The 12,757-nt window shown below is 38.6% G+C and overlaps 1 protein-coding gene across 6 annotated transcripts in view; it reads left to right on the top strand.

The window, feature by feature from the left end:
- CNGB3 (cyclic nucleotide gated channel subunit beta 3) overlaps positions 1–12,757 on the top strand; it is a 280,338-nt gene that overhangs the window by 29,387 nt on the left and 238,194 nt on the right. The window lies entirely within an intron of this gene.

The following is a 12,757-nucleotide window of genomic DNA, read 5'->3' as shown; positions in this document are numbered from 1 at the left end:
TCTACATTTAGCTGTGGAGAACCTGTTAAACCAGTCTTCAGATCCTCTGTTTGGATTATTTGCACTGATATGGGTGTTATCTAGGTATATCCTTGAGACAAGGCGAGCCTAGGATCCTCCTACTCCGCCATCTTCCCCAGAAGTCCAAAGGGAACTTTATTTTATTTTATTTTATTTTTTTTATTTTTTTATTTTTTTAATGTTTATGTATTTTTGACAGAGAGAGAGAGCTCACACACATGCACACACATGCACGTGCACAAGCAGGGGAGGGGCAGAGAGAGATGGAGACACAGAATCTGAACAGGCTCCAGGCTCTGAGCTGTCAGCATAGAGCCAGATGCAGGGCTCAAACTCGTGAACTGTGAGATCATGACCTGAGCCGAAGGCAGACACTTAACTGACTGAGCCACCCAGGCACTCCGTAAAGGGAACTTATTTTAAATAATGCTCTTTTAACAATTAAATATAATCTCCATTTAGACATCTTATTTAGCAGTCTGTTTACTCATCTGTAAACTCCTTTTTGCTTTTTCTTGTTTGATCCATGTGCTAGAGAATCATTTCAGGCACCAGAATTATTTTTTAAATAGACTTATTTTAAACGATCAAATATTTTAAAGTCTGAAAAACATGGAAAATACATTCATTTAACAGAAAGCCATGTAATATCGTAATATTTGAAAGTATTCTATAAGAGGATAAATTCATCTTATATTAAATTTTGTTAAGTTCTAATTAATTTAATGACACAGGATGCATCATTTTGATAAATATTTAACTAAGTATAAAACATTCCAATCTATTCCATGTAGGTCATAGGACTGAATTAAACATTGGAAATATATGATGTTTTTGTTTCTCATTTTCTTTCAATATTTGGGTTGTGAAAAGCAAAATCAATTGTTATATTCTCCATTAAAAATGTAGTCCAGGGGAGCCTGGGTGGCTCAGTCCCATGATCTGACTTGGGCTCAGGTCATGTTCTTGCAGTCTGTGAGTTTGAGCCCTATGTCGTCAGGCTCTGTGCTGACAGCTCAGAGCCTGGAGCCTGCTTTGAATTCTGTGTCTGCCTTTCCTCTGCCTCTCCGCCACTCATTCTCTCCCTTTCTCTCTCCCTCTCTCTCAAAAATAAACATTATTTTTTTTAAATGCAGTCCATAAAGTTGTAGTATAATAAACAGCTAACATATTCCTCTAAAAAAAGTATTAATTAGGAGGCACCTGGGTGGCTCAGTTGGTTAAGCATCCGACTTCGGCTCAGGTCATGACCTCACAGTCAGTGAGTTCGAGCCCCACATCGGGCTCTGTGCTGACAGCTCAGAGCCTGTAGCCTGCTTCAGATTCTGTGTCTCCCTCTCTCTGACCCTCCCCCGTTCATTCTCTATCTCTCTCTGTCTCAAAAATAAAATAAACATTAAAAAAAAGTATTAATTAGGGGCAGCTGGGTGGCTCAGCCAGTGAAGCATCCAACTTTGGTTCAGGTCATGATCTCGTGGTTTTTGAGTTTGAGCTCTGCATCAAGTTCTGTGCTTGGAACCAGGATCTGCTGCAGATTCTGTGTCTCTCTGTTCCTCCCCTGCTCATGCTCGCTCTCTCTGTCTCTCTCTCTCTCAAAAATAAATAAACATTAAAAAATGTTTTTTAAGTATTAATTATAAAAAGTTTTTAAAAAATAACTCACATAATTTGTTTTTGCAATTCAGTAACCAAAAATAATTTAAGTATACTACATCTCTTCACCTTGACACTTTGGCTCCAAAGAAACACTCATGACAAAGTTATCAGCAATAAAATTATTAAGTAGACAATATACTATAATTGGACATTATATACAGTACTTAATTCTCCATATAGTTTTATCAAATGAAAGTTCTGAAAATAATGTAAATTTAAGCTGAAAACTTAAATTCACATTCAGAGATTTGTTGCTTCTGCCATTTGTTGTCCCATAAACTATTTTTAGCCTTTTCTGTCTGTCATTCTTGTTCATTTTCTCTCCAATGGGGTTACTTGGAGGGCATTTTCCCCCCATTTTGAAACAGGATTTTTCATTCCTGGCAACTTCATGGTGGTGTAGTGACAGGCATCAGTAGAGATCAGAATATGAGCTTGACCACTTGATAAATAAGATAATGGATTTGAACCATCATGCTGTTATATTTTAAAAGCTGTGAAAAGAAAGTTAGCTTTTTCACAGATTGTTTTTCATGCACTGTTTTCACACTTAAGCATAAATTCACCTGGTAGTGGAAATGGATGTAATAAATTTGAGAGAACTAATTGTGATGATAGTGCAGTTACTGGCATTGAATTCACCTCCAACCCTCATTTCATCTGCAGAAAGATAGAGATGTTTATGTCATCTGTACAGCATTAAACTAAGACAATTAGAAATGCATTCTGTTAAGCATGTGATTCCCTTTCCATGCCTTTTTTCTCACATGCTTTTCTATTTCATTATTGAATCCATAGTAACACTGTAAAGAATAATTAAGCAAAAACTTGCAAAATAACAGATGAAAAAACATGTCTTCCATTCCAAAATACCCTTGGAAATTTTATGAGTATAACTGATACTGGATGACATTGTATTTGAACAAGAAAAAATTGAGGTGCCAGGCAAGGTATAAACTCCTTTCTGGGAGATGGTGGCAAGCTGGAGCAAGGGAGAGGGAGCCTGCAAAGATTGTGTCCACCAGCCTCCATTCCCTAAGAGCACCTCTTTAGGCCCCTAGTTGAATGACAAACCAGAAATCTGCCCTCACGCCAAAGCTCCTCAATAAGCAAATAGGCCTCTTTCCTAGAAAGACAGGAGGTATGTTTCAGTCAGCTATCTGTGCAATGCCCTGCAGGTGGTAGTCTACCAAGAACTGTCTCTCCAACTGTTACTGGCTCGTAGGATCCAGGATGCCAAGTTCCTCTGGCCTTTACAACTAGGTGATTAAGGGGTGTCCTCTGGGCAATAGCCACAAAGCCGAGGGCACAAGATGTATATAAAAGCTCCCCTCTGGGAGATACTGGTGCTCTGGAGCACTGCGGAGGGAGGGCTTAAAAATGGCACCTACCAACTAGAGTGAGGCAGAGAGAGAGCTTATAGATACCATCCCCCCGGAGAAGGGAAAAATTTTTTTAATTTAAAAAAGAAGATGGCCCCTGCTGGCTAGAGCACAAAGATGACACACACCAGCCGGAAAGAGGCAGAGGGGGGAGTGTATAGACAGTGACCACAGGAAAAAAAAGAGGAAAACAGAGATGACACACACTGAGAGAGACAGAGAGAGAGCATGAGATGGTACCCACCAGCCAACATGCCCCTTGAATATGAGAATGTGTGCTAAATTAGATGCTTGCCTCCCACGCCAAACTTTAAGATTAACAAATGAGCCTCAATCACATAAAGTATGGGCATCTCTTGATCAGCTGTTTCTGCGCTGGGCCCTGAGGCAGGTGAGTCCAAGTGCACAAACCCTTTAAAGAGTCATTTCTCAGGTTGTCATAGCTTTGTGTGTCTCATGGATATGAGTCTAATTGTTTTTCAAAGCTAGATGTTTTGGGGTCTCATCTCTCAGGTGCCAGGTGTTAAAAGATAGGGTACCCAATGTGGGGTTCAAGCTACTTCAGTGTGGGCCTTCTCATTCTCCAGATGTATATGGGTTGCTCAGACAGTTTTTAGGATTTTTCAGAGGAAGTTGTTCCATATATAGCAGCACATTCAGTGTGTTCATGGAAAGAGGTGTTCTCTGGACCCTCTACATCATCATTTTGAGCTGTAACCTCTCCAAATCCAAATGGTTCTGAAAGAAAAGGACAAACTTACTGTAATTATAAACTCCATGGAAAAATCTTTCTCTGACGTCTTCAAATGGTTTGAGAAACAGAAGCAAGTGATCAAAGGCTACCACATAAGTAATGAATCACTGAAGGTATGTACTGAGGATTAAATAGTAATAATTGAAAAGGAAGGCCAGAAATACCAAGTGCTAAAGACCCACACAGAAAAGAAACTCACACTGCCAAATGAGGACATCACTCAGGTCTGGAGCAAGGCCCAAAATGAGGCCTTGGCTTCCCAGGTGAGCCTGAGGAAGGAGCAGATGCACATCCATTCTCTAAAGAAGACCACTGAGGAGAAGACTAAAGAAAACAATGACCTCATTGTGGCAACCTCATTTCTAAGATGGAGAAGATCTGACACAGAAGTCTTTCCCCAGTGCTCATCCTCCCTCCTTTCTGTTTTTCTGTATGAGTTTGTCAGTTAGAATAGTTCATCCTCTTTCTTCTCAACCTCCACTCATTTTTAGACTAGATTGGTTTGAAAAGAAGACTAAATAAAGTTTACTTTAAGAGAGAGAGAAAGAGAGGGCACTTCTGTGCAAGTGCTCTGGTCAACAGCCTCAGCTGAGACCCACCTATATACATTCCAGACTAGGTTCCTGAAACATGAGTAAAGAAGTCTCCAGAAGATCTCAGTCCCTAGCCTTTCAAATATTCCCAGATAATACATTAGACCTTATGAAGACAAGCTGTTCTCACTGTGACTTCTCCACATTCCTCATACACAACCAGGGAGCATGATAAAATAATAGTTCCTTTAAACCACAGAATTTTGAGGCAGTTTGTTATGTAGTAAGAGATAACTGGAATGTTTCCCCATCTTTCCCATCCCATTTTCCATTTTCCATTTTCCATTTTCCAAATGTCCCCAGTTCATTTGGGGTCCATGTCATTTGAGACAACTAAATTCTCCCACAGCTCCAAGGGTGAAATACATTGATACAAGGTAATCCAATTGTCAGTGCTATTCCTCTAGCAACAAAGACTAGTACATGCAAGTGCACATGAACTAAGCGAGACTCTAGTATTCAGGTTGACCATTAAAAGCTATGCTTGGGGGGCGCCTGGGTGGCGCAGTCGGTTAAGCGTCCGACTTCAGCCAGGTCACGATCTCGCGGTCCGTGAGTTCGAGCCCCGCGTCAGGCTCTGGGCTGATGGCTCGGAGCCTGGAGCCTGTTTCCGATTCTGTGTCTCCCTCTCTCTCTGCCCCTCCCCCGTTCATGCTCTGTCTCTCTCTGTCCCAAAAATAAATAAAAAATGTTGAAAAAAAAAAAAATTTAAAAAAAAAAAAAAAAAGCTATGCTTGGAATTTCCTGTAACAGGTGTTTTTCTTTTCTCCTCTTTTCTTTTTTCTTTTCTTTTCTTTTCTTTTCTTTTCTTTTCTTTTCTTTTCTTTTGCCTGAACAATTTAGACTTACAGGAATTATTTGTTTTAATCAGCAGGAAGCCAATCTGAAAATAAAGGCAACACATGGAGGAAAAGAGAGTTGAGAACCTCAAAAACTCATACCTGGGGCCCTGATAACATCATAAACTTTTTTTAAATGTTATTTTATTTTTGAGAGAGAGAGAGAGAGAGAGAGAGCATGAGTGGGGGAGGGACAGAGAGGGAGACATAGAATTCAAAGCAGGTTCCAGGCTGCAAGCTGTCAGCACAGAGCCCGACATGGGGCTTGAACTCATGGACTGTGAGATCATGACCTGAGCCAAAGTCAGACGCTCAACCAACTGAGCTACCCAGGCACCCCAACATCATAAACTTTTCAATTAAACTTTTCCCTTAAATTTGTTCTTCTGGATATTTTAGTTACATACTCTCCCTTTATTATTTAATCCAGTTTGTGTTGAGCTTTCTATTGCATCCAAAAGCATTATAAATTTTCTATGCATAAACCTAAAAACTTTCTGGAAAGACTCATGTCAGTGGCTACCATGGATGAAAGAACTGAGAAGGAGGAAACCTTTTATTTTTCATCTTACAATTTTCTCTGTGTTTGAATTATCTAACAATATGGACCAATTACTTTTTTTCCACATTGACAGGAATCATCTCAGTGGTGAAATAGGCCATTTTTTGGTGTTGCTAATCATACTTTTCTGTATGATATCCAGCCACTCTCACATGATCCATAAGTTACTCCTTCCTATAATACAAAAAGATATCAAGTACTTAGTATGCTGGGTAATTTCACAGTAAGTCCAGTGTTTAACCCATGCTATCCCCGAGGAGAGTAGGAAAATAAAGCTGAGAGCTATTCAAGAATTTCCCAAAGGTGACAAAACAAGTTAAGTAGTCAAATTAGTATTTAACTAGTGGTAAATCAAAGTCTGCCTGATACCATAGTCAGTGCTCATAACTGTCTTACCATCAATTATTCAAGTGCTTGTCCAACTAGTATTTGAACATTCAATCCCATGATAAAGATAAGTCTGTCAACCTTTCTTTATGTTGAAAAACAACAAAAATTAGTTATCTCTCTGTTAATTCCACCTGAGAAGTTGTTTTTGTTTGTTTGTTTTTTGTTTCTTTTTTTTCCTGACTATGCTGAACAACCTAATCTCTCATCCAGGTACTTTTCTTTTAAATATTTGAAGAAAGTTAACCCACCATATCCACTCTCACATGCAAATACATACGTATTTGCATATACAGACATGCACACACACACACTCATATACACAAAAACCATTCCTTTTCTAAATCTCTTTAAATCCTATAAAATAATCTATCAAACCTTCCTTAAAGCCACCTTGTCCATTTTCTCACTGTTGTGATCCCATTTTCTCACCACTATCTTGTACCTTCTCACCCTTTTAAAACTAAAGACTGCAAAGTGTAATTGATTTTCCCAAGGACACAATGCTACCTATTGATTGAATACAAGGTGTCTGAATACTACTTTCTTATGCATCAATATCAAGTACTCCTCATCAGGCATAGCCCACACAATTCTATATAGTGGTATTTATGTGTATTTATTCCTATTCAGACAGACAGACAGACAGATAGGTAGATAGATAGGCAAACAGATCATTACTCTGATATCCCACTAATACATTAACAACTTTGGATGAAAATCCAACTAGGAAAGGCAAGGCTGAATATTTCAGACCAGAGACTAAGAATTTAGAATGCTTACCGATGTGATAGAATAAATAACAATTGAGATTTTTTAAATGCTATGACAGACATTCAAAGAAGCAGTGTATCTAAATCAGCCTGTATTTAGTTGTGAGTTGGAAACAATTCCTGGCTAAGAACATATGCCCAGTTTAGAATTATGCATTTCTCTTCCAGAGAGAGCATTTCACAAGAAAGTTTTCTCATGCCCATCATCAGAGTCTATGAAAAAAATGGTATCTGGGAAAATTGCACAGATGCCAATAAAAAGGCAACAACATAAGCCCATATTCAGTCTCCGGCTCCATGCATAAAGAGGAATTGTGCATTGGAAAAAGAAAGATTATCACATAACATCTACCATAGCTCTCCTTTGCTTCCAGACAATGCGGATAACATAGTCCCATAGTACCCACCTTCCAACCTCCATTCCCTGTTCCTTGCAATCCCCCAATTTCCTATATATACTGTTGAACCCTATAGACACACCTTATATATAAACGTGTGGGAATTTTACCCATTCATCCACAACTATCTCTATGATTCCTAAGTACAAGTCTTCTCACAATTTGTATTGTGTTCATTAGGTGTGATAGGAGAGCATTAACCAATGAAAGGACCAGGCGACCCCCCTAAATTGTTTTTGCTTCTTTCTCTAGTCCTCCCTGAATTACTATCTTTAGGATAAGGTTGCAGAACAATGATATACATAATGCATTCCCTCAGGCCATCCCCCTTTAAACAGGCTTCTATTAAAGGGTTCTGTCTTCCAGCTTCCTTTAATCATCCCTACACCAATCTGTATTTCCTTACAAGGTCCCAAATCATTTCCCTTTAATTATTTCCTTGATCATATTCTAGACTCCACTTCCTAAAAAAACAGGTTATTATTCTGCTCCAATCCTTAATGTCTTGATTATACTTTAAAAAATGCACTTAAAAATACTTTATTAGCATGTGCCATAAAGAGTAATGTTGCTACTCTAATTGGTACTGCAGGGATTTTCCTCTTCCAGTCACTTAAAATATTACGTCTTAAACAGAAATATTCTTACTGTGACTCTGAGCAGAAAAACTGTTTCTTTATCTCCCAAAGATTATCCAGAGCCTACCTTATTTCCTACCTAAGTCCTTGAAAGACTTGTGAACTTTGTCATCTCATTAAGTATAAATTCTTTGTTTTATGAAAACATTTCCCTATAGTTGGTGATAGTAGCTTCCTTACGTAAAGTTCTGTAAACTCTGTACATTACCTTGGAGTTATGCACAGCAACATAAAAGCCCAGACTGACTTGAACATACTGACTAATTTACTTGGTCTTATTCTGACTCACCACACATCATTGTTTACGTCAAAGTTCATAAATCTTCACTTGAGGGGCGCCTGGGTGGCTTAGTCGGTTAAGCATTGGACTTCAGCTCGGGTCATGATCTCGCAGTCTGTGAGTTTGAGCCCTGTGTCAGACTCTGTGCTGACAGCTCATAGCCTGGAGCCTGCTTCGGATTCTGTGTCTCCCTCTCCCTCTCCGCCCCTTCCCACTTCCTCTCTCTCTCTCGCGCTCTCAAAAATAAATAAACATTAAAATTTTTTTTCAATAAATAAACCTTCACTTGGAAAGGGTGATTCATATAAAAGTCTCAACTGTTGAATAAAAACTAAGCTTGTGTACAATATAGTAAAGAACAAAAGTTCATGTGTTTTTGTTATATACATTTTCTTTTGATGGTAGTAAACTACTACAAGTGGGTTTTCATGTTTCAACTTAATAAATTCCGCAGCTCATTATTGTGTAAATCAAGACAAGGCCATTGTGAAACAGCAGTTAAAACTACACTATGAAACAGCCCTATATTTTTGAGACCCCAAATACTCTGTGTTAAGTTTAAACTCAGGAGAGTAATATTTGCCCATCTTTAACCCTGAAGCTCAGAAAAACTTCATTTAGTTAAGCTTTAGGCTATATGCCCCATCAATAAAGTAAACCCAGGGGTGCCTGGGTGGCTCAGTCGGTTAAGCCTCCAGCTCTTGGTTTTGGCTCAGGTCATGATTTCATGGTTTTTTGAGTTCAAGCCCCGCATCAAGCTCTGCACTGTCAGCGTGGAGTCTGCTTGGGGTTCTCTGTCTCTCTATCTCTCTCTGCCCCCTCCCACACTTGCATTGTCTCTGCTGCTCTCAAAATAAATAAACTTAAAAAAAAAAAAGTAAATCCAAATCACCTAATGTATACTGAGTATGTACTATAAGACACCTATGTAGAACATCCAATCGTGATCTAAACAGACTGTTAAGACTGGCCAGGTAGTTTTTCTCACATGAACAGTCATTATTCCACACTTTGCTTATGATTAGATCCTATCTGTTTGACCCTACATGTTTCTAGTTCTAGAATTGTCTCAATAATTGAAGTATTGTTAATTTGACAGAATAGCTTAAATTAGATTGAGTCTTCCAAGATGAGGAGTACATCATTAGTGTCAAGTATAGAAAAGTCTAGTGCTGAATTGATTAAGAAAGACCTAAAACAAAGAATTTTAATCCATTAAAGTGAGGCCACAAGATTAAAGAAAGAGAAATTCTCAGTACAGGTATAAACATATGTGACAATACTGGACAGATGTTTAAATGTTACATGGCTTCCTTGAGCAGATGCATCATTCACTGTTCTATTTCAGTAAGCAGGGAACATCATAATGAAATAAACAGACACATTTGGCAACAAGAGATCATCATTTTTATGAATTATATTTTTTGAAGATGGGACATTTTAAAGGATTTTGCTTCCATACATCATCATACCTGGTGTAAATTTATAATGTGTCCTGTTTTTCAAAACTAAATCAAATCAAGTTTCAGGGAGATGAAATGAACTGATGAAAAGCTGTTTTTGAATCTTTGACAGGGTTTCAGCTTTTTTTTTTTATCAAGGCAAATCTGTCTTGTAGCATGTTAATGTAAATTATGGTAGTGAATGTCATATCTCCATCTGCTCCAGCAATCTGTTAAAACACACAATTCTTTTCTAGGGAAGAGTTTATAATCTTCTAGCATATTGCTATCAATACCCCTCCTGAATAATCTATGTCTTGGCAAAATCTATTCTTCACCAATGACCTAATTCCCTGCCCTGGCAGAATTTCTTGGTGATATCCCCAGAAGCATATAAATATTTCTTCTCTATTCCTAGAGAGAGTTTTATCAGCTCTTAATACCATCCTCTGTCCTGTGTGCATCCGTCCACATCAATGCAGCAGACACTTCATTTAGAAATCACCATGGGAGCTAGTTCTTCACATCAGAATATTCACTTTGGAAAACAGGGAAAGAAGTCAAAGGGAAAAACAGAGCTTTTAATCACAGCAAGTGTGGACTTACAATATCCTTAGAGTTCAGTTTTCCAAAGCACCAGCATTGATTTGATGGAAAGAGCCTATCCCAAGAATCAGGTTTGGTGGCTCTGCTGTTTTGAGATCTTGTGCAAGTTACTTAACATTCAAAGTGTCATTCCCCTCATGTATAACAATATCTACATCAATGAACAAGTGAAATCTTTTGTGAAAGTATCATAAAATTCTATAACTGTATTAGTTATTTAAGGTAAGACAGCCTTACTTCTCTTTTTCCTGTAAACATTAAGGATACAAATCTGTGTTGTAGACTCTTAAGTCTAAAGTTCTCTCTTGGCCAGCAAGATAGCGGGATGCAGGATTAAAGTGAGAGATGGCTAATATCCGGGAAAAAACAAGAGCCCAGAATAAGGATCATTGCCCCGTATTTATTAAGATCAGAAGGCTACAAATGTGATAGATGTGCACAAAGAGACAATGAATCTGTGAAAATTAACTCATGGGCATGAGGGAAAGGGGGTTTTGAAGATACACAATGTTCAGGGTTTGGGTCAGTATAAAGCAAAATCCTGGCACCAGGCAGATGGGCAGATGGTTGTTAGCAGCAGACAGGAGGTGCCATGTCTGTTTATCTTGCTAGCCTAGGGGATAAGACAGATAGGGCAAATAACCTCAGGGTTAACAAGGCACCTTTTCTTTTGCTTATCATTTCTGCTCTGGGCAGTATCACCCACAGTGCAGCGTGGTGGTCTATAGCCCCATTTACCTGCTTACCTAATTTGGTCCTTACTTCCTGTGAAAGCAGCTTTCTGTTATAGTACTAAATTGGGGGGCGGGGGGGGGGGCGTTTTTGCCCTGAATGCCTTATCTTGCTTACTTCATATACCTATGTATTGGGGGCCTTTGCCCTCCTCTCTATTCTGGGTGCCTTTACACCCCCTCTCTATTCTGGGTGCCTCTACACCCCCTGTATATTCTGGGGGCATTTGCACCCCCCTCTCTATCATGGGTGGCTTTGCATCCCCCTCTCTCTCGGGGTCCTAATCTTGTTTACCCAAACTCATGTGAGCATCCTATGGCTTTGTAATTCTCTGTCCCTTGTTAACCCATTGGTGTAAGCCCAGGAAATTTCTAAGCTTATTCCCCACAAATCTGTACATTATTTTCACATGCTGTGTTTTTAACTCCTAATTTAAGTTTCACAAAATAAATAAAACATGATAACTAGCATCTTAGAATATTAACTTGGAAGATATCTTAAATAGCATTTATTTTAATTCCCTCATCTTAAAGAACTTTTTAAAAATGATTATCAGAAAAGTTAAATGCTTTGACACTGATCTTAGTGCTGTGATTATTTAAAACTGTGCTAAAATATTTTATTATAAAACCATATTAAGGTCAGAATTTTTTGCTTTTAACAAAAGAACACTTTATTTTATACATATTTGTATATTGCATGTATACTTACATGTAATTTAAGATTTTACTGAGACAGTGTTGGGTTATTCAGGGTAAGACTCAGCTAGATGACATTAGGACAGGTACTGAGAAAAATAAGCACACTCTCTGTCTTCAAAGTACTATAATCTATAAAGGGAAGAAAACAAACAAAAAATTACTGGTTTTTTTATGTTTGTTTATTTTTGACACAGAGAGAGAGAGAGACAGAGCATGAGTGGGGGAGGGGCAGAGAGAGAGAGAGACACAGAATCCGAAGCAGGCTCCAGGTATCAGGCTCTAGGCTCTGAGCTGTCAGCACAGAGCCCGAAGTGGGGCTCGAACTCACAGACTGCGAGATCATGACCCGAGCCAAAGTCGGACGCTCAACTGACTGAACCACCCAGGCGCCCCCAAAAATTACTGTCTTTTATAAAACTAAACATACTCTTACCTAGTAGTCCAGCAATCACAATCCTTTTTAATTATTTGAAGGAGCTGAAAACTTACATCCACACAAAAGCCTGCACACAAATGTTAATAGCAACTTTATTCAAATTACCAAAACTGGAAGCAGCAACCAGTGGGTGAATGGATAAATAATGGCCCATCCAGACAATGGAATTTTATTAAGTACTGAATAGAAATGAGCTATCAAGCCATGAAAACAACCCACGAAACATGGAGGAAACGTAAAAGCATATTACTAAATGAAGCAAGTCAATCTGGAAAGGCTACATACTGTATGATTTTGATTATGTAACATTCTGTAAAAGGCAAGACTGTGGAGAGATGGAAAAGAGCAGTAGTTGATAGGTGTTAGGGAAAAGGGAGAGCTTATTAGGCAGAGCACAGAGAATTTTTAGGGCAGTGAAACTACCCTATGATACGGTACTGACATGATACCATAATGACATGATACAATGATATGATACTGCATGATATGATAATGACATATACACATTTCTATACATTTGTCCAAACCTACAGAATGTATAACAGAAGTGAACCACA

Source organism: Panthera leo, chromosome F2 (genome assembly GCF_018350215.1).
Source record: "Panthera leo isolate Ple1 chromosome F2, P.leo_Ple1_pat1.1, whole genome shotgun sequence".
In the NCBI taxonomy this organism is placed as follows: Eukaryota; Metazoa; Chordata; class Mammalia; order Carnivora; family Felidae; genus Panthera; species Panthera leo.
Note: the sequence above shows the minus strand (reverse complement) of the source record. Positions and strands in the feature narration are given on the sequence as shown.